Source organism: Coturnix japonica, chromosome 1 (assembly GCF_001577835.2).
Source record: "Coturnix japonica isolate 7356 chromosome 1, Coturnix japonica 2.1, whole genome shotgun sequence".
NCBI lineage: Eukaryota > Metazoa > Chordata > Aves > Galliformes > Phasianidae > Coturnix > Coturnix japonica.
In genome coordinates, this window is record NC_029516.1 from 121,014,455 (window position 1) to 121,034,430 (window position 19,976).

General features: G+C 38.1%; 1 long non-coding RNA gene across 1 annotated transcript; it reads right to left on the reverse strand.

Annotated features, from left to right (window-relative positions):
* Positions 1 to 9,311: 9,311 nt before the first annotated feature.
* LOC116652711 lies at positions 9,312 to 18,214 on the reverse strand. Its single transcript, XR_004305855.1, has 3 exons — positions 17,815 to 18,214; positions 15,029 to 15,091; positions 9,312 to 10,271 (listed from the first exon to the last, which is right to left on the reverse strand). It is a non-coding gene; the product is annotated as an uncharacterized LOC116652711 (long non-coding RNA).
* Positions 18,215 to 19,976: the final 1,762 nt, after the last annotated feature.

Consider the following 19,976-nt stretch of genomic DNA (forward strand, 5'->3'; position numbering starts at 1 on the left):
CTATTCCTATTCCTATTCCTATTCCTATTCCTATTCCTATTCCTATTCCTATCCCTATCCCTATCCCTACTCCCATCTGTATAATGTCCAAAAATGATCAGCATTCATTATGGGTTTAAGCCCCAGTATGTTTGCAGGGTAAGATGAATTTTCACATACAGTAGGTCTGTTGCTGCTAAAAAGTGGTTTGATTTTATTTTATCCCAAATATCACCAACAGATGCTGATCTGAGGCTCCAATTCTGATGCATAGCAGAGCACCCTCTGTGACTCTGATACTCGAATCCTTCAGACTAGCACATCTAAAACAGTGCACACTCAAGTGTTCTTTGCACACTTGAAACTAGGATTCACAAAGGTGAGCACAGGAATATGTCTTACCTTCACACAGGCACATGGAAAAAGTTCTGACCTGGCCTATGGAAATGACAATCTCTAGGGTTCTACAGCATGAATGCCACCAGTGCAGGTCCCAAACTCTGAAAGTTGCATGTATTTTTTACTAGCTCATGAAGCCATCAAATTTTAACAACTCACTATTTTGTCAAGGACATCTTCAAGCTTGCTTTCTTTAGATTATATGATTCACTTACCTGCCAAAAGCAATCAAGATAATGTTACTACTCCAATGACTAGCGCTAAATGTGGTATTAACAATAACACTCATAACTATTATATGAGTTTTATATTCAGACTATAAATGAATAATCATATCTGGTGAACTCTTAACAACATTTCTGCTATGTTACTGTATCTGGCCTTTTAACAGAGCAATTCTAAAAATGAAAAGCAATGCCAGATTTCCATAAAAAATAGACATATATGCACTGATAATCCAAAAAGGAATAATTTATTCAGTGTCTCTAGTGTACACCATAATCTACAACGCTAAAATTATGAAGAATTTCCTTGTTAAAGTCCTTTGAATCTGACTACAGGTGTTCTAGCAGTTTTTCAGTAAAAGTTATTCAAAGAGTTATTCAAATCCTGTTCCCATTTCTGGTGGAATTTTTATCATTTGTGTGGCTCTGTTATGCCAACAAAAAATGAGAAAAGAGAAGATTCTGTTCACATTCATCTGTGGGGATTCAGCAATTAAATCAATTTGATTAACCAAAGACCCATTCTGCTGTGTATTTACATACTGTAATTACAAATTGGCAAATAACGGGAAAAGTGGGAGCGTGGGATAGCGTGTTTTTATATCAGTTGTTCCAATACAACTGCAATACTTCTAAATAAGCAGATATATCTAGTCACTCTTTTAGCACTCCAAATGGGAAGGATGAAACCATGTTTTCTATGGTAATTGGACTGCCTCAGATTTTACCCTAACATTCTGAAAATTAAAACACTTTTATATTTTGTAAATTTTTAAAAGCAAGTAGCACAGCTTTAAGAAGTGTTTTGTTTCAGCTACTGAAGTCCATAATTTCTCCTTACTGTACCATCAATATAACAGTCAGTTTAGACTTGCTAAACATTCAGGTTTGATCAAATCTGATTATTTTCCAGATTAATAGTCCAGTTCAGCTTGCAGTTTGGGCTACTGAAAATTGAGTAATGTTGAAGAAGACTCTGAGGAGACAAACTGACAGGTAACATCAGCAAGGACTGATCAGCATTTAGGCTCTGAGTAGGTGGTCTCCCATGTGCTTCCAGTCCAAGATGAAGAGTAAATGTTTACGGGCACTGAGCAAACATACCTGCTCTGTAGACTTAACAGTCCTGGGGCATCTCAGGGACCTGCAAAGGTCAGACAGAGAGATGTTCTCATTTGGATACAAATACACTGAGCAAAACAATTTGAATTTTTTCCCAGCTACTTGGTTACTGACTACTGTAACTGCTGAGAGGAAGAAAATCTGGAACTGCTGGAGCACTATCATACGCATTCATGGAAATGACCTACAGACCCAAGTCATACTAGAGCGCAAGAATCTTGATTCACACATAGTCCCTTCAGTTTGAAATAGTTCTATCTATCTTTACTGCACAAGGCAGGTTGTGTTTTCAACTCTGGACTGAAATCAAAATTAACACCAGTCTGAACTGATAGCGTGAGTCTGATGCTAATGCATACCTTCTGTGTCAACCAAATAAGAAAGCAGTGCTTCCACTTACTTTTTCATTAAATTCATAGCTGATGCTTCAATGTCCTATCCTTAAAAATATCCTTAAAAATATCCATTGCCATTATCAACAACATATTAAATTCAACTACTATTTCTCTACAATATGAAACATTATATGCTTTGCTTTAAAATACAAATCACAGTATGCACCATCCCTCTAGAAGTTCACAGAGAAACCACCACATTCATTCCAAAGGTTAATTTCAATTGTTCTTAAAAATCAGAATTATTTCCAGTTCCTACATGTGTAGCTTCAGATCCTATATACTACACTTTTATCCACCAGATTAAACATATCATTACAAGAAATAATGCAGATACTTTCAAACTGTTGTCGTGTCATTTTTTAACCTTTTAATGTAAAAACAAACTAACAAGAAAAACCCACAACAGCACAGATTTCACTCTTTTTACCATTAAGGTAGGTTTTCCAGGTCTTGGGCCATTTCAGTTTTGAATCCTTGTCAGTTTGACAACACTCTTTTTAGAAATGGAAGTGAAAGACCTGGGCTCAAACGTTTCTCATAATCTCTGTTTGCATTAGAGGATCAATCTGGAAGGGAACCTTGTTTCTGGAAGTCTGGGCTTGCAGCAGGACATTTTAAGTTACAGTGTTAGGTCATTCAAATGGACCTTCTGTGCAGTATGCTATTTTAAGTGACTACCTGCATTATCATACACTTAACGTGCAACATGACATTTTTGTGTCATCTGTTCATGTCTAGGCACACTTCTCAGTGTCTCTGCTGGAAGACTGAAGACAGTCCCTTTTTGAAGATCTTGAGCCTACAGAAACACAGTATTTTTCTTCACTAGTTTTCTCTTTGTCTTGTTTCATAAGAGCTCTCATGCAAGCCATTTCCTAAAAAGAATAGATACTTCCAGGACTGTAAATGCTAGAATCTCTTCACCTCAGTGAAATGGGTCTGATTTTCACCTGGTCATGTTTTTATCTGAATGACTTCTTATCCTTAAGGCTAGGACAGGGGTAAAAAGTCCATACATGCTCTAGCCCAGTAGTGCAAGGCCATATTTGAAAAAAACGTAGGTACCAAAGTCAGAAGAAATTACTGGAAAGAAGTAAAAAGATGTAATGTCTCCTACTTTGTTTACCAAGGAAGAGGCAGACAGAAACTGGTAAATTCAGACAGTAATGGATATGACTAATGCTCTGTTTAATTTTTGGTTTGTATTTTTTTTTCCCTAAAATATTTTGTTGAAAACTTACAGACGTAAGAATTCCCTTTATGAAGCTAGAAATACATATATATATTTTTTTTTCTTAGAATGCTGTAGTATCAAATGGACACCTAGAATGACCTCAACTATGAGACTGAGTGAAGGCAAGAATGCACTGTCTTAGGAATGGAACATACAGAAATAATTTGAAAAATAAAAAGCCAGCATTCATCCTTACTTATACATGTATCCTCTTCAATTTTCCTATCGTATGCAGTAATTTAAACAAGGCTTACTCAGTAATTGATTTTTAAGGAATAAGGTATGTGACTAAAATGCCTTTATTATCAGAAGATTATTTAGGTCACTACAGTAGAAAAGTACATCAACAGAAAGGAGTATTTGCTGTGTTGATAGTCCTCTGAGCATCTTCAATAAGTGCCTACTTGGAGAATGTGAAACTGTTCAGTTGCCAGTTTTCTGCAACCATATGTTGTGTGTCTCCTGAATGCTGACTGCAGAGAGGTGTTTTGGATCTTCCAGACACTAGTGAAAGAAAATATTTCTAGTTTCTGATGAAAAAAGAAAATAGAGTAGACCTTTATAGTTACGTTTAATTTGTCTGTTACCAGCAAAACACAGTGGAGGATGAATGTACGTGGTAAAAAAACACAACAATCTTCTTCATCAGCAACTATCTCATTTAGAATCATAGATAAGAATTTTATTATTTCTATGACACATCTGTTTATCTTGAATATCTTGAATAGCTTTTTTTTATCCTATATCACAAGTTATTCACATGTTTTTGATATGAGCTGGTGTAATTACCTTAAGGTATCTGCTCCAGTCGGTCTTGACATTCAATCCATACTCAGTAAAGACAATCCAATAGTTTTTTCAATTCCTCTGGTCAGAGAGGTTGCAAACATATTTTAACCTTGCATTTTATTGTTATACACAGAACAAACTTAAAAGTTCAAGTCCCTTCCTATCCTGGGAAATAAAAAAAAGGACTAAAAGGTTGCAACAGATACTCTTTCTTATTGCAATTGTTGACTCCTGAGGAGCTAGTCTGATAGAATTTGATTAGGTCTCAGAACAAATCTCCTATGAAAACGCAAGGGTTAGGCTTCTCTGTGTATAAAGCTCATTTAGTCAGATTGGTTGTATCCTCAAATGGCAGAAATCAAGTGATTTGACATATCTAAAACCTTGGCTGAAGACTGTAGATCAGGAGATAGAAGCCTAACCTCAAATGGTTCAAAGTCCTCTGACAAAAGGCAGGACAAGCTCGTGTCTAGAGATATCCACTCCTGAAAGCTGTTACCTCTCACTAGAGAAAAAGGACTGTTTTATGATCAGGTTCCATTAATTTTCACTTTTAAGAAAATAATCACATTGCTTTGAAAGGAATAATGTTTTTTCAGTATATTTGTGATTGTGAGTACCCCCTTGGAGAGATATGTGAATAGATGGACACATATGCACACTTGATGAATTATGTATAAAATATAGTCTTTTATATATAATCACAGAATCAGAGAATCACCAAGGTTGGAAAAGACCTCCAAGATCATACAGTCCAACCGACCACCAATATTTCCCCATATACCATGTCCTTTCGTACACAATTAACACATTTCTTGAACACCAGAACAGAGATGGTTACTCAACCTGGGCATCCCATTCTGCCACCTAACCACTCTTCTGGAGAAGAAATTTTTCCTGACATCCTACATCCTGAATCTCCCCTGGCACAACTTGAGGCCATTCCCTCTTGTTCTGTCAGCACGTATGTGGGAGAGGAGGCCAACTTCCAGCTTGCTACAATCTTCTCCTAGGTAGCTGTAGAGAGTAAATATGCTCTTTTATCTAATTACCTTGTTTTTGTAAACATGCTAGAATGTTGTTGTTGTTTTTTTTCCAGTGTATTTCTATGAGAGTAAGGAAAACTTCAAGAAATCTATAGCATAGGCTAGGAGCAAAAGTGTAGAAAGGTCTCTTGTGTTTCTCCTCAGTTGTCCAGATGCCTCCACTAAGGACTTGTCTATATTTTGGGTTTTTAATATTAAAGTTCTCATACACTCATTCTAATTACGTTTCTACAGAATATAAATTTCCCCCACCTTATTTTAGTCTTTACCTATAGTTAATCTTTCTCAGAGGTTCTCTCCAAACATTTCTAAATTTATTATTAATCATTTCTCCCTCTAAGGATACTCACATTGCTCATATTTTCAAACATCCTAAACCAGCTCAAATCTACTGAGGTAAGAAACACAGTCATAAATTGTCTTTTAATGGTGTTAGACATCTCTCAACAGATACCTTCTAAGAAAGTTTAGCACAAGAGTTAACTCAAAGGCTAGAAGGGGCTAAGGCATTAAAATGAAATGTGAAAAATAATATCTTACTAATGTAGAGTAGAAGGCAATTTGTGCTTATGAACTTCTTTTAAGGTTTACTGTTATTAGAACTATTCTGCATTCCCCAAACATATTCAGTGCTGAGCAACAAGTGCACATTAATCTGGGCAATCTAACTGTGATGGGGCATCCTAGCTGTAACCACTCAAAGCAACTATCTGTCTCTGTTTCTTTAGGTTATGAATCTTCTAGCCCCACTGCCAAACAGTAGCACTGAAAAACACACTAAAAGACAGAACAAGGGACAGCTGGAGAAGAATCTCCTGCTTTGGGTTCTGGCAGTCCAGTAATGTTAAGTCAGGAATGAAGTGTTTGCACTTTAACCACATGGACCATGAAGCAACTTGCCATGTTAAAAAATACATTACTCTAGATAGATATTTCACACTGTGGATTAGAAGCCAAATATTTGACTGAATTAAACTTTTTTTACATCACTTTTATAAGGCAGAAAGAATGGACAGTGATACAACTAGCCAGAACAAATTTCCTCCAGTCTGAGACTTCCAGCTCAAAGTGAAATTTTTCCTGTTGATTCAATCTGGGTCCTCAGCATGGAATAATGCTGTGCTTTTGGTGAAATATAAGGGGGGCAACTGTTAGCTTTCTTATGTCCTTTTGTGCTCCCTTGAGTGTTGGCATGGATGGAAGCCATCTGGTGGAGTCTTAAACAGTCTTGAAATAACAGACTTGAGAGAACCAAAATTGCCTATAACAGCATGACAAATCTGTGCTCTGCTGTTGAGCTGGTTAAAATAAGATGAAAATCCAAGTCAATATGGAGCACACAGGATGGATAGTCACAAAAGCTGACTCGAACATTGTGAAACTGAGCTTCATAAATTCCCCCTACAGCCAGAAATGACAGCATCCTCTAAGGTACAGTTCAGAGCAGGTATTTAAGTAGCTGTGTATCTGTACTTACAGGAGACTGGGTTCTCAAAGAGGAGCTTAGGAAGGGCAAAGAATAGGTTATCTTGCTAAAGGTGAAGTCTTTGTGAGCACTTTTATTGGATGTGTCTCTTCGATGTGGAATCCCTATTCTCTGCACTTCATGCCAGTCAGTTTTAACTTGGGCTCCAGTAAAAAGCACACAAAGCAATTTCCAGATAGGGATACATGGGGCTAGTCTACCAGCTACAGCACATTTTCATTTTGCCTCCACACAGAAGTCAGGTTTGAGCTGTGTCTAACTTAGCTTACTCCTTCTCAGCACCACATGCCATGCTTTTCTGGAGTACCCCAAACAGGCCTGGTCACCTCAGACAGCTTCCATAAATTTCTGGCTTGCATTGTATACCCCAGTCTTGGGATCACAGAAAAAAAAGCATGCAAGATGTGTAAAACAGTCCACTCTTTAGCATGTATACAGCTATGGTTCAGACACAGAAAACTGTGGTCTTCAGCTCAGGAAAAAGAAGGGTGCTAGGTAATTTTTCTATACTTGCTGCTCTGTCCCTGGGAAGGCCACTTCGCTTCATGCCAAGATGACCAAATATACGCACTAAGGGAAATACAGTCATCTAAATCCATGTTTGTATGTAAGGCAGCCAGCATCCCCAGCATGTATAAACTTTATTTGGAGCTGTGTAGGAACACCACCTGCTCATGCTGCTCCAAGAAATTCCACTTAAAACATTCAGAAGCAGCTGGGATGTGAATGTTTGATTCATCTCATCAGAAGCTGAAATTAAGATTGAAAACATAGATCGTGTATTCTCCTAACATTCCAAGAAAATATTTATTTCTTAATACTTGTTGTTCAGTGAAATTCTACAAACTGCTTATCATTTCCATCTTGTTTACACTATGGGTGGATGTAGTTTATATTAAATTCTGCAAATGTTTTTAAGATGACAAGTTTTCCACAATTCAAGCCTGCTGACCTGCAACTAAAATACAAGGTTCAGCTGGAAGTAATTGTTTCTGTTTCAAGTGACAGTCATACAATGTATAATGCAATATACCATCATTGGGCTAGGAAGCTCTCACCTAAGTTTTATAATTGTAAGTAAGTCTTTGGCTCCTTTGGCAATTTTAGAAAGCATTACAGTTCAAGGAAAATTCTATCTGTCCCAAGAGCGAGAGAAGTGAGGACACTGCAACTGATAGCAGTAAGTCAACTGATTATACCATTCTGCGACTCCTGTAGCAGCACACTTTCTTTAAACAGATACAAGGCAACTGAGGTTCAAGACACAGCAGCTTTTCCTGAACTACAGAGCTGGTATGCCTGAGACTTCCTTTGATGTCTCTCGATTCTTGAAAAATCAGGTTCCTGCACTATCCTAAATCATTTCACCATCATGTAATATTATGGAACTTCGATTCATAAATTAAAAGACTGACTTTAGAAACCTTTAACTGAAATACCAGAACAGGCAGGGATTCTCATTCCTACAATAACATAATGAGTAGCTACTTAATGAAATTTACTTTGATATTCAACTTGTATGTTGTCCTTAAAAATTTATTACACCTGCTACAACTACTAACTCCATTTGGTTAGTGACCATGCAATACTGCACAACTAGTCTTGGATCAAAAAGGTTTGTTAGTTTCTCCTCAAATGGCAGTAAAACAAAGACAAAAAAAACAAAACAAAACAAAACAACAACAAACAAAACAAAAACAAACCAGTCTCCACACCAAGCCAAACAAAAAATCACAAAGGTACGAAAGATCCTTATTTGATAGTATGTCTGAATGCATTAAAGCTAGTAGTCTCCCAAAAGATTCTTATAGTAAGCCTTTTCTGGATGAGTATCATTAACTTGTATACCTCATTTGACGAAGAACCTTAGAATTCTCACTGGCTGAATAACAGGAGACAAGAAATGTTAAATCCATTTAAGATTTTCCCTTCTTTTTTCTTGTGTGTGCATGTATAAAAATTTCTATTCAAAGCCCCCAAGGCCAAAGCTAGTATGATAACATTTGGAGAGGAAGCCAGGCTTCCCTCTGAGGAAGAAGATAACTTCTAGCCAAAAAAAACACAACAACCCAACCAATCAACCAAATACCAACAAAAAAAGCCCTTTTGAATCATTTAATCTACAAAACTGCCAATTCTGAGAATACCAGGTGGTTTGCTTACCTTGCAAATTTGTTGAGATGTTCAGCTTCTTAGGTAAAAGTATTTTATTTTGCATACAGGAGAATTTCATACTGAACAATCAAACTTTTCTAGGTACTTTAAATAACCCCTTTGGTGCAGTACATTCCTACCATTTCCTCTACCTATTTCCCTGTTTCCTCGTAGGCAAAGAACTGCCACATTTTATTCATGGACCATTGTGGTACAGATGATACAAATTCCTGTAAGAGGTCATTGATGAACAGGGACTGACTCTTGTTCAGTGTGTTCTGATCTTCATAGTCCTTATGGCCGGAGGGGATGCAACAGTTTGCACTACTGCATGTATCATGAATGTCTTTTTTTTATTATGTCCTTGGTTATTTTCCCAGGACATTCCTAGGAGGAAGGTGTTAGAATGGACAGCATACCATAAACCTTAATTGTAGGACTTAAATCTCGAAACATTTGGATAAATTTGTACTTACCTTCTGCAGTTTCGTTTGTGCCAATGTAGCTTCAGTTCCATATGCTCCAGAAATTAACTAACATCATAGGTTGATCTGCAGTGAGCAAAATCAAAAGCATCTGCCCAAGCTCACAGGGCTTGTGGTGCTTAAGAACTCCTCGGCACTGGATACTTCCGAAATATCTTGATACACTTGAATGTCTTAGAAACTCAACAAGAAAACCCCATTATAGTAACTTCCCTCCTTGATAATTATCAGTAATTTGTGACTGTTATTAGAACAGCATAAATCCATAAAGAGCTAGAAGTTGCCAGATCTCCTCCAGTCTGAATTTGAATGTAGATTCCAGGCCTCCTGTATGGAAAGCCTGCATGTGTAGTGTGAGAGTGTGCACTTCTTGATCTCTTTTAATCAAGAGAAAAATGGATAATGTAATAGCAGAATTCTGTGAAAGAATGCAAATTACTGTGCATTGCAATGAAATGTTTCCCCTTAGGATTAGAGTGCCTGGTAAGACTCCTCTGCATGAGCTGGAGCTGATATATGAAGCTGTGTCTTGCATAAAGGCAGACAGGTTAGAGCTCAGCTGTGCCAACCTTAAGGCCTGGTTCTTCAGTGCTTAATCAGGCAAAGTACCTGCAGAAGTCAGAGGGGTTTTGCCCCTTAATGAGAATTACTTGACTAAATCTCCCTTTGCAGAGCTGGTAGTATAATCCTACTGTGGTAAAATTATACATGAGGATCCCTTAATAAATTTTAATTTGCTTTGACCACTGATAGCATTTTAGGACCACATGGTCTTGGCAGCTATCAGTTGTGCTTTTTTTGGACACCATATTACGTTCAGAGGTAATTCTTCTTCAGAGATCTCCACTGAAATCCATTCTTGTGTCATTTCTGCTACATTCAACCTTTCTTCCACTTATGTTGTTCTTGTAGGTAGAAGGTGGCCTGGGACTTCCTGCCTTTTCTTTCTTGCTTGCTATAGAAACAGAGACAAACAAAAATGTGCCAGATTTATTTACCAAGAAAGATTAAATCATAACATAAATTCAAGAGAAATATATATTACAAAAAAACTGTTAAGGTGTCAAACATTTAATCAAAGCTACAATAAGGCAAATAGAGCTACCATGCTTCAGCTCAAACACAGTAATTTTGTAAAACTCTCAGCTTTCAACAAAAGATAAAATATGTCTCAGAGAAGCTCAAAATGAAAAAATGCTACCTTAAGTATCTTCACATTCTATTTATGTTTGAAGGATATTGCATGGCTCAGCTAGAAGCTGTTTAAAAACCAGTAACTTGACCATGAGTGCTAAACAAATGTTTAGGTAACATGGATACAGATATGGACAGCATGAGGAAAGTTGCTGCAAAAACATGTTATATGATTTGCAAATAGGAACACATTAGCATAGATTTCCAAAATTTCTTCTGCTTTGATTTTTGATTTGCTAAACCCAGTTTCTGATCAGTGAGATGATCTACTGATTCAGGTAGAAAACAGTGAGTAAGACTGTGGGTCTGTTAAAGCAAAGGCTGCATTTCTATTATGAGAGGAAGCAATACTTGAGTAATTCATCCCTTCACAAATCTGTCAGAACATGCTCTCTACAGCTGCCAAAACAATGGCCAGAAAGCAGATCAGCACTTAATATTAAGTTAAGGCTGAAATACAGATGCAACAAATAATCATCAATATAAATATACAATCCCACCTAGACAAGTCTCCTAGAAAATCTGCTTAAGGCAGATTTCCACCACTAACACCAACTCGGTGGAGAAAATTTCCTAGCTACATAAGTGATCTAGCTAGAACACTGTACAAGCCAAGGACTTCAGGGAGAAGAAACAAATATAATCCCAGTGACCAAAGTGAGGTAAAGAGTGAGTAACATAAAGAAAATGGCAACAAGTGACCTGTGAAAGCTAATAGGGCCTCTAAGAATTGTGTGTGAACTCCATCCTCTTATGAGGCTACTCATGATACATTTCCTTATTCAGCATGCTCTGTGTGATCCACCCCACATGGCTCTAGCACTGGGCAACATTTCATCTCAAATTAGTCAAAACGGTCTTCTTAGTAACAACTGTACCCCAGTGGCGCAGTGGTAGGAATGCCGCTTTGCAACACCGGAGGCCCAGGTTCGAATCCCCCCTGTGGCGCAAGTGGTAGAAGTGCCGCTCTGCTACACAGAGGCTCGAATCCCGGGGGTTGGACTCTAAGGTCCCTTCCAACCCGCACAAGACTGTGATACTGTGAACAGCAGTACTTTGGTCCTCGTATTTTTATATGAGAATACTTTATAGGCATTAAATAAAGCTAACTGCAAATATCAAACAAGAAGCCTATCCACTTGGTATACTTTGATATGTTTGCAATGAAGCGGGTACTGACACAGAAGCCTTTCTATTGTTTTTCTCCTAGTTTTCTAACTGGACATAAAGGTAAAGTTATAATTCCCATTGTAATAATTCAGAAAGAAAAGCTGTTTCCTGTGTAAAAAGGCTCCTCTTATTTGAAGACAATGCTTATTGTCTGGGCTGCAGACTTAGGGCTCGCTCCTTACATCTATTTCACTGCTGCAAAAACTGTTATGTGCTTTGAGGGCACAGACTGTATCAGCAAATTGATGCTAAGCTCAGCTCTGATGAAAATCTGTCCCCTTTTCCCTGTTACTCTTCCATCAGACTTTCTACCCTGACTTGCCAAATTTCATCTGCAAGTTCCCAAACACTAGAAATGTTTGGGAAGCTGCCACAGGGGGGGAAAAAAAAGGGGGAAGGGGGGGGGAGAGAGAGGGAGGGAGGGAGGGAGAAAAAAGAAAGTAATGTAACCTTAAATTATTACTTAATATGCTAAAATGTTAGTTTTCCTATTTTTATATATTTTTTCCTACAGGTTGCTATATTGCCTGCAGGGGTCACTATAACCTCCTCTGGCCTCCAGATATTTTTCAAGTCTACATTGCTAATGGTTAAGATTATCTAAATATGAGAAACTAGCTTTTGTTTGTTTGTTTCATTTATTTTTTGTTTATTTACTTTAAATTAGATGCTAGCCCAGCCTCAATGCTTGTTACCAGGACTGACAAACTGAAATCATGATTTTCTGCAATATTTTAGGGAATGAAACAACGACGTCATTAGTGAATAGAACGAAAAATCATTCCCATGCCCTTGCAAGGTGCCATCACCTTGACTGTGATTTTCAACAGGGAGGAACTGGGTATCTATTTCAGGGTAATCATCAAGGAGAGAGCTGAACAATCTTGATGATAACCCAAAATATTTCCTCCCCACACTCTGTTTTTTCTGCTACCAGTGGCTGTCCATCCCATGCAGACTGATGCATCACATGTTACTGTCCCACACACTGGCACTTCTTCCTTTACTGCTGTATGTTAACAGTGTAACAACTTTCCTGTAAAGTGACTCTCTGTGTCATTTATAGAAGGAGGCTGGGTTTTTCTCTAAGATCATCTCAGATTCATTCCTCAGTCTTTACCCTTGCAAAATCTCATTCAAATCAATGGATAATTGCATGATAAAGCACTCATTTAAAATCCGACTTGAGTGAAACAGTATTTGGGAAGGAAGTGTGTGTGTGTGTGGGGGGGGGGGGCATAGGTAGTTTCAGAAATTAACAGTACAGCATTCGTTGTAGCTTGCTATGTGTTGAATCACTTTGCTTAGGATTTGAGATTATTTGAATGTTGGAGTAAAAACTCTGCTGCACTAGACATGTCTCCTATTGTCTCAGAACTTTTTGAAAGTTATCTTTTTGAAAGATAAACTTTTTGAAAGTTTTATCTTTGTTAAAAAAAAAAAAAAAAAGAAAAAAAAAAAGAAAGAAAGAAAGAAAATCAAGATTAATAAAATCAAACGTGATTGATCACCCAGCCAGGAAAGAAAAAAAATGTAGCTTTTTTGCCCAGCCCCAGGCTAATATAGCTCTCAGTTGTCTAAGATACTGGTTACTTGGTGTGCCAAAAATCCAGAGGATGATACTGTAATCAGTGAGGACAAAGTCAAAAGGAGAAGGATGGGAGAGAGAAATTAAAAACAAAAACAAAAACAAAACAAAACAAAACAAAAAACGGAAGAAAAGCAAACCTAAAATTTTAGCTCAAGCACCCCCATGATATAAAGAGCTGCTTATTGTTCAGAAGTGGAAGTACCCAAAATTTCCCACTGACCCTTAACATGAGGTAATAACTTGATGCTACCATACCCCTGCTCCCATCAAGTGATGAGGAATGACAGTGGAGATAATGTGTGTAGGGACCAAAGAAGTCTGTGCTACAGCCTTTTTTTCTGGTAGAAGATCATGGATTTTACTCCTTATCCACATAAAGCTCTCCTGTTTATGCTTTATGCTGATGGAGTGAATTTCACCCTACATAATTTTGCCTACCCTAGCTCAAGTCACTTAGGAAGCCTTTATGTAGATTTTACACTTAATTAACATAACCTCATCAGACTTGGTATTTTCTCGAATTTACATGAACTGGATGTCTTAAGGAACCCCGACCAGAGACGAAGATGTAAGGATTGCTTTGCTGAGAGAGGGGAAGAAAAATATTGTATACAGCAATAAGGCGAAGAAAAACTTGGATTAGAAGATGGATTTAGTGGGTTAAGAAGTCACAGAACTTTGACAAAGCACAACTTTGCTAATACAAATAAGAACCCTGAGCTACATTTGAATTCACATCACACCACACCTGGTAAGAATTAGTCTAGCACAGCATCATCAATCATAGTGTGGTTGTCAGTTTTGACATCCTTTAAGTCTACGTTGTGTGCTTAATGACTACATTACAGAAAATGTAAACAGACACCAAACATACAGGTATGCCCTATATTTTTTTTAAGGTGCTGTATATTGAAGAATAATAATAAAGAAGCTCCAACATTGTTTTATATGGGGAGTAAGTAAATGAACTGTAACGCAAGCTTTTACAACATAATCAGAAAAAAAGCTTTTAAAGAAAACGAGGACTAAAATCAAAAAGTCTTGCCATATTTAGGAACTTTGATCCAAATTTGTAAAACATAAATTAATATTTAGAGAGAACAGAAACTTCTTTATATTTTGCTATTATTTATTTTCTCTCCCAAAAACATTCAGCAGAGACGAAATACTATCCTTGCTGTATATCCCGTGAATTTTTCAGCTTGATATGGTGACCATGATTTACTAATAAGGACTCTGGAGTCACTTGTGAGCCCATTACAAACCCTGTATTAATAATTCATAAGGGGAAAACATGCTGAAGAAGTGCTTGGGATCATGACCTAAGTGGAATGCCTGAGTTCAAACTAAAAATCTCCCAAATTCCATTTTTATTATTAGCAGATTTCTAGAATTACAACACTTACAAGAAAGGCTCCAGTTTTGCAGCTCTGGAGGTTGCCCAGGTATTATGAACATAAGGCTCCTTGTCTCATTTGCTTGTGTGATCTCTGACTAAAACTTCTATGTATTTCGGCGAGTGCAGGATCAAGTCCCTCCACAATTCATTCGAGGAATCTTAATTTGAGATTTTAGCGAATGTTTATTTTCTGGCTCAACAGCAGCGTATTTTGGAGGTGGGAAAGATGTATGCAAAAGAAGGGTCAAAATCCAGATGTAAGAATGAATAGCAAGAGTACATTCAAAAAGTGCAGGAGTAGTGAGAACTGTAAATACGTGTCTGATTTGGTTTGTGAAAGGTATTGCTATCTACTTACCAGAACTGTGTCATACATTCTCTTGTTCTCTGTATAACTGCCTCTGTAGAGGTATTACAAAGGCTGCAAAATAAAAAGATCTCTGTAAATTAGTCTGGTTTAGATTCCAAAGTAAAGAAAAAAAAAAAAAAAAAAAAAAAAAAAGCCAGAAAACTGCTTTATTTTAATTCATTTGAATAATCTTCCTCATTTCTGTGATCTATCACTCACAGATAAGAAGCACCTTGCAAATTTTATTATTTCTACCAAATATATCTTATTCAATTAGCAACTGTCAGTGTAAAAAAAGAAAAGACAATAAACCTCCAGCTCTGATTAGAAAGGAAAGAAATGTGTAGTGAAATGCATGAGACTGAAAGCTGTTATATTTCTTTGAAAATAAACATTCATCCAGAAATTGCTTTCAAAGTGCTTTTTGGTTTGTTTGTTTTTGTGTTGTTGGTTTTGTTTTTTTTTAACCGAATGTAAAACAAAGGCCCAAACTTGGTTTGATTTTAATCATCATGAACAGGATTTCTGATAGGACCTGATTCAGCTCTCTGTCATTTTAAGTCAGCTATTTGTTTTTTAGGGATAAAACTGTTTTAAAGCTTTGCAGAAGTTCATACGTGTAGTTGGAATTTTGATTTATTCATTTAAGACCCTTCATTCCACTTTACTAGAAAAAGTAAGAAAAAAACAACAGCAACAACAAAAAGCGCTCTGTTATCCCTACTTTATTAAAACATAACAGCGCAAGGAAATAAATTTCATGTCTCTATTTTTCCGGACTTCTTAGTGAGAATTTTATTATGGCAACATTTCTGAGATAAAAGAGTGCAATGAAGACACTTTTACACTCATGCTTATCGTGGGTCTGAAATGATTTCTAAAAGCTGAGATGCTTTCCCTAATATATGTGGGTGGTGCACCAACAAAGCACTGAATATCAATTACTATTTTTATAAAGCAATTCTCAGAAGCCTTTGGTCTAAGCCAACAGTCCTTACTCAAGCAAAACAACTGGAATGCTGTGGGAGTTTTACCTAGCACAGTACTTTAATCTCCTTAGAGATCAATAAATAATTAAAAATTTTATCATACGAGCTACTGTGTTTTGAAATTGACTTCTTTTAAATTCATCTTTGCTTTACTTATTGGAGAAAGAGTGAAGATTTTCTCCCTTGCATTTGTGCTTGCACGCCCTCAAAAAACAAAACAACAACAAAAAACAACAGCAGAACAAAACAACATAACAAAACCTGTGCAAGAAGCATCTTGCGATGTTACATCCAGCACCGTTCTGGTTCTAAAACAGTCCCATTTTTGGATTGCTTTTCCTTTAACAATCTGATTATACTGCATGGTTTACTTCCACGGTTCCAGTGTTCCTCATTACTAATTCCAATAGCAAAAACTTGCCAGAACCCCTGAGAAGTAAACCTTCAAATCTGGAATTAAATAACAGAATATATTACACATTGGACATTTGCAGGGAAACTTCACTTGAGGGAAAATAAATACAAACATCTTGTTCTGTGATCTGGAAGTAAACTACTCCAAGCGCTGTGCTGCTCCCAGAAAGGCTTCTGACAATTTCTTCTTTCAAGTCAAAGTTTTAACAGTGTGTTTCTGAGGCCAAAATATACACTTTATACACTATTAATAAAGGATTTTCTGAATTAATGAAAACCCAGCTATGTTCACAAATAATGAACAAACAGCCAATTAAAAGCACAGCGAAGCCAGCAGCAGAGATATTGGTGGTTGATTTTTTTTTTTTTTAATTATTATTATTATTAATATCCATTGTATTCCTTTAGCCTTTAATGTGAGCCTCTTCAGCTGACTGGTGCCCAAAAGGGAGCTAACAAATCGCTCAGCTGGTGGCTGACACTGGTCTTGAAGAAAGCTAGTAAGGAACACTTTGCCGTCTTTCAGAGCCTCTACACCAGCTGTCACCCAGCTATGGGTGCTGAAAAGCTCCTGTCACTTCATCCAAAGGGATTTACTTGGTCAGAAGGAAAATTTAAATACAAAGCATGCAGCTAAGAAGCTAGTGAAAAGGATTATGAGTGCACAAGAGCACATGTGTATACATCTTTAGGAAATTTCAGATCCCCAAAGCCAGGATTACTGCCAGAGGCAGGGTGGTATACGTATGCTGGGACCTTTACCGTTGGAGTTATTATCTCCCAACTATTCAACTTTATGGGTCTTTCATCATCTGTGTGTGTGTGTTTGGGGGGGGGGGGGGGGGGGGAGGGAGGGTGTAGTTGGTGGTGATGGTGGGGAGGTTGTTTTAAAGAATGCTCCCCTTATCTTCACTGGGGAAATAAGAAACAACAGTCCCATCCATTATTTGGCAGAATTCACCTGCATGCAAAATACTCCGTAGCTTTTATTGTCAGACATTTAATTTGCGTGTGTGTGTGTGTGCGTGTGTGAGGGGACAGGGGCTGGCTCCGGCCTGGCCCTCGGGGAGGGTACAGGGCTGGGCAAGCTGTAGATCCGCGGAGAGCTGAAAACGCTGTGCCATGGGGAGCTGAGGGAGGGTGGTTGAACCTCAAGCCTAGTCCTCTTTTTAGTTTTCTTTCCTTTTTCTTTTTTTTTCTTTTTTTTCTTTCTTTCTTTTTTTTCTTTTCTTTTCATTCTCTCGTTCTTTCTATTTTTATTATTATTATTATTATTATTATTTAATACAGTTTTATTTTTTTCCCCTCCAACGTCGTTTTAAAGTCACCGGAGGGAAAAAGGAAAGGAAAAGCGAAATGTGAAACCGAAGAGGAACGTCTATAAAAACTTACATGTTGAGCCAGCTTAACACTGCAGCCACATTCGACTCGGAGCAGCACCCGTACCGGCCGGCTTGGGGCGAGGTACCGCTACTCGAGGCTGCTACAGCCCCGACCCGGTCCGCCGGGCTCCGACCGCCGAGCCTCGGGGAACGGAGGAGTGAGGCGGCCGGCAGCACAGCCCGGCCCCGGTCCCCGGCGGTGGGGGAGGAGTGCGGGCGGCCTCACCTGCGGGTGTGGCGAGAGCGCGGAGAGGGGCTTCACGGCGTGGGGGTGGGGGGTAACACGGGGCCGTTCGGGGGAGAATTCCCCGCGTCGAGCCTCTAAGGACATCGGCATTATGCGTCTTACAAAGCGTGAGGTTTAACAAAATGTGGTACACGGCTCAGAGCAGCTGCCTTTAGAGGTCACTAGAACATCGCTGCAGTACTTACAAATTCTCCATGAAGGATTAGAAGTTAGTCTAAAGCCCTGTATACACTAGATACAGTTCCAGTGGATGCTGTATACTATTATCTAAATTTCTTCACATAGACTATCATGTATCTGCCCCAGCAAAGCTGATTAGTGAAGCAGCTTGACTCTGACATATCCTTTATGCCAGCCACAAGCTGCCTTGCACAGCCACCTTATTCACTGTGGAGACAGGCCTGCAGCAAGATTGTAACACAACAAATGCAAATGAGATGAGCCTTACACCACTTAAACCGAGATGGCTATAATATGTAACAGCTTAATGTGCCCACAGAAGTGATTGATGCCCCTTCCGTATCCCTAAAGAGCCGCCGTTTTGATGAACTCTTTTTTAACTAATATTTCTTTTTGCTCCTCTCCCTGGCAATGCCTTTCTCTTTATCCTCAGTGTTGGGAAAAGAGGCACGGAGCGAAATATTGAACAACTCATCAAACTCAATTGTCTCCCTCAAGGTCTTGCTTTAATGAAAACAAAAACAGGGAGGATCTCTTAACAAGCTCCAGGCAGTTTATTTTGAATATTCCAGTGGAAGTTTGGCCTACTGTAAAAGCAGATACCTCTAATAATAAGCAACATCGCTTCCTATGGAAAAAGACCACTGTGTGTGATCTGTCAGTCTCGGGGCCATGCAGTTTAATCATAGAGTGGCTTGGGTTGGAAGGGACCTTAAAAGTCGTAATTTAAAGTCCGAAGGAACCTTTGCTATTAAGCCCAACAGGCTTACAGCCCCACTGCCAAACGTGGGGAAAATTCTGAGACAAATCTAGCATCCTGTAGTGGCCCAAACAAATGCTGCACTAACCTAACTGGCTATACATTTCTAATCAGTATTCATTCCCTGTCCTTAAAATAAACAGAAAACAGATTTCTCCGTTTCCCCTAAAATCAATCTTTCAGTGTATCTGTCAGTTGCTTTCTCCCAATTAGTATTCTAAATTCATTTATTTTTGTCATAAATTAATTAATTTTTTCTTCTTCTTCCTTTTTTTTTTTTTTTTTTTTTTTTACATACCTTGGCACAAGTTTTTCATTCAATACTTGTGAGTAATGTGACAGACTTAACGTTATGTTGCTTAGCAGTAATTAAAAAAAAAATAAAAATAAAAGTAACTTTGTTAATGAATTGAGATGAATCAAAAAACTGCCTTATTAATTATTGCTTGCCTAGTAGGCTAAGCTTTGGCTCTTCACCTCACTGGCCCAGAGAACATTTCTTGCCTTTGGCCATGTCGGAGGGGCTCATTAAAACATCTCTTGGGAGCAGACAGAAATTGTTAGTGAAAAGCAATGGTCAGTGCCTCAGCTAGAACTCAGCAGGGAGGGGAATCCCTCATCACTGAGAGCTAACAAGGCTGTATGTATTACACCTGTAATCAAACTGCTCTGAAAATGCCAGGAGACCACTGGGCTCTCTTTGTGATTGGTTAAGTTATCTGAAAATGCTGAATCCAATCCATAATTGATGTGCACACATACAATTACAAGCCTCCAGATATCAGTTAAAATGTTGCAGTTGCAGGCCTTAAGGATTGGCAAACCTTAACATGCGTGGCATAAAATAAGGTGTTTGACATAATAAAAGTGAACTTGCATTGCTTCCATGCACTGCCAGTTAAATTTTAATTGAATTTGCTACATTTGTTAACAGATGTAATTATAGAAAACCTCACTGAAAAACAATGGTGTATGGATGGGCTTG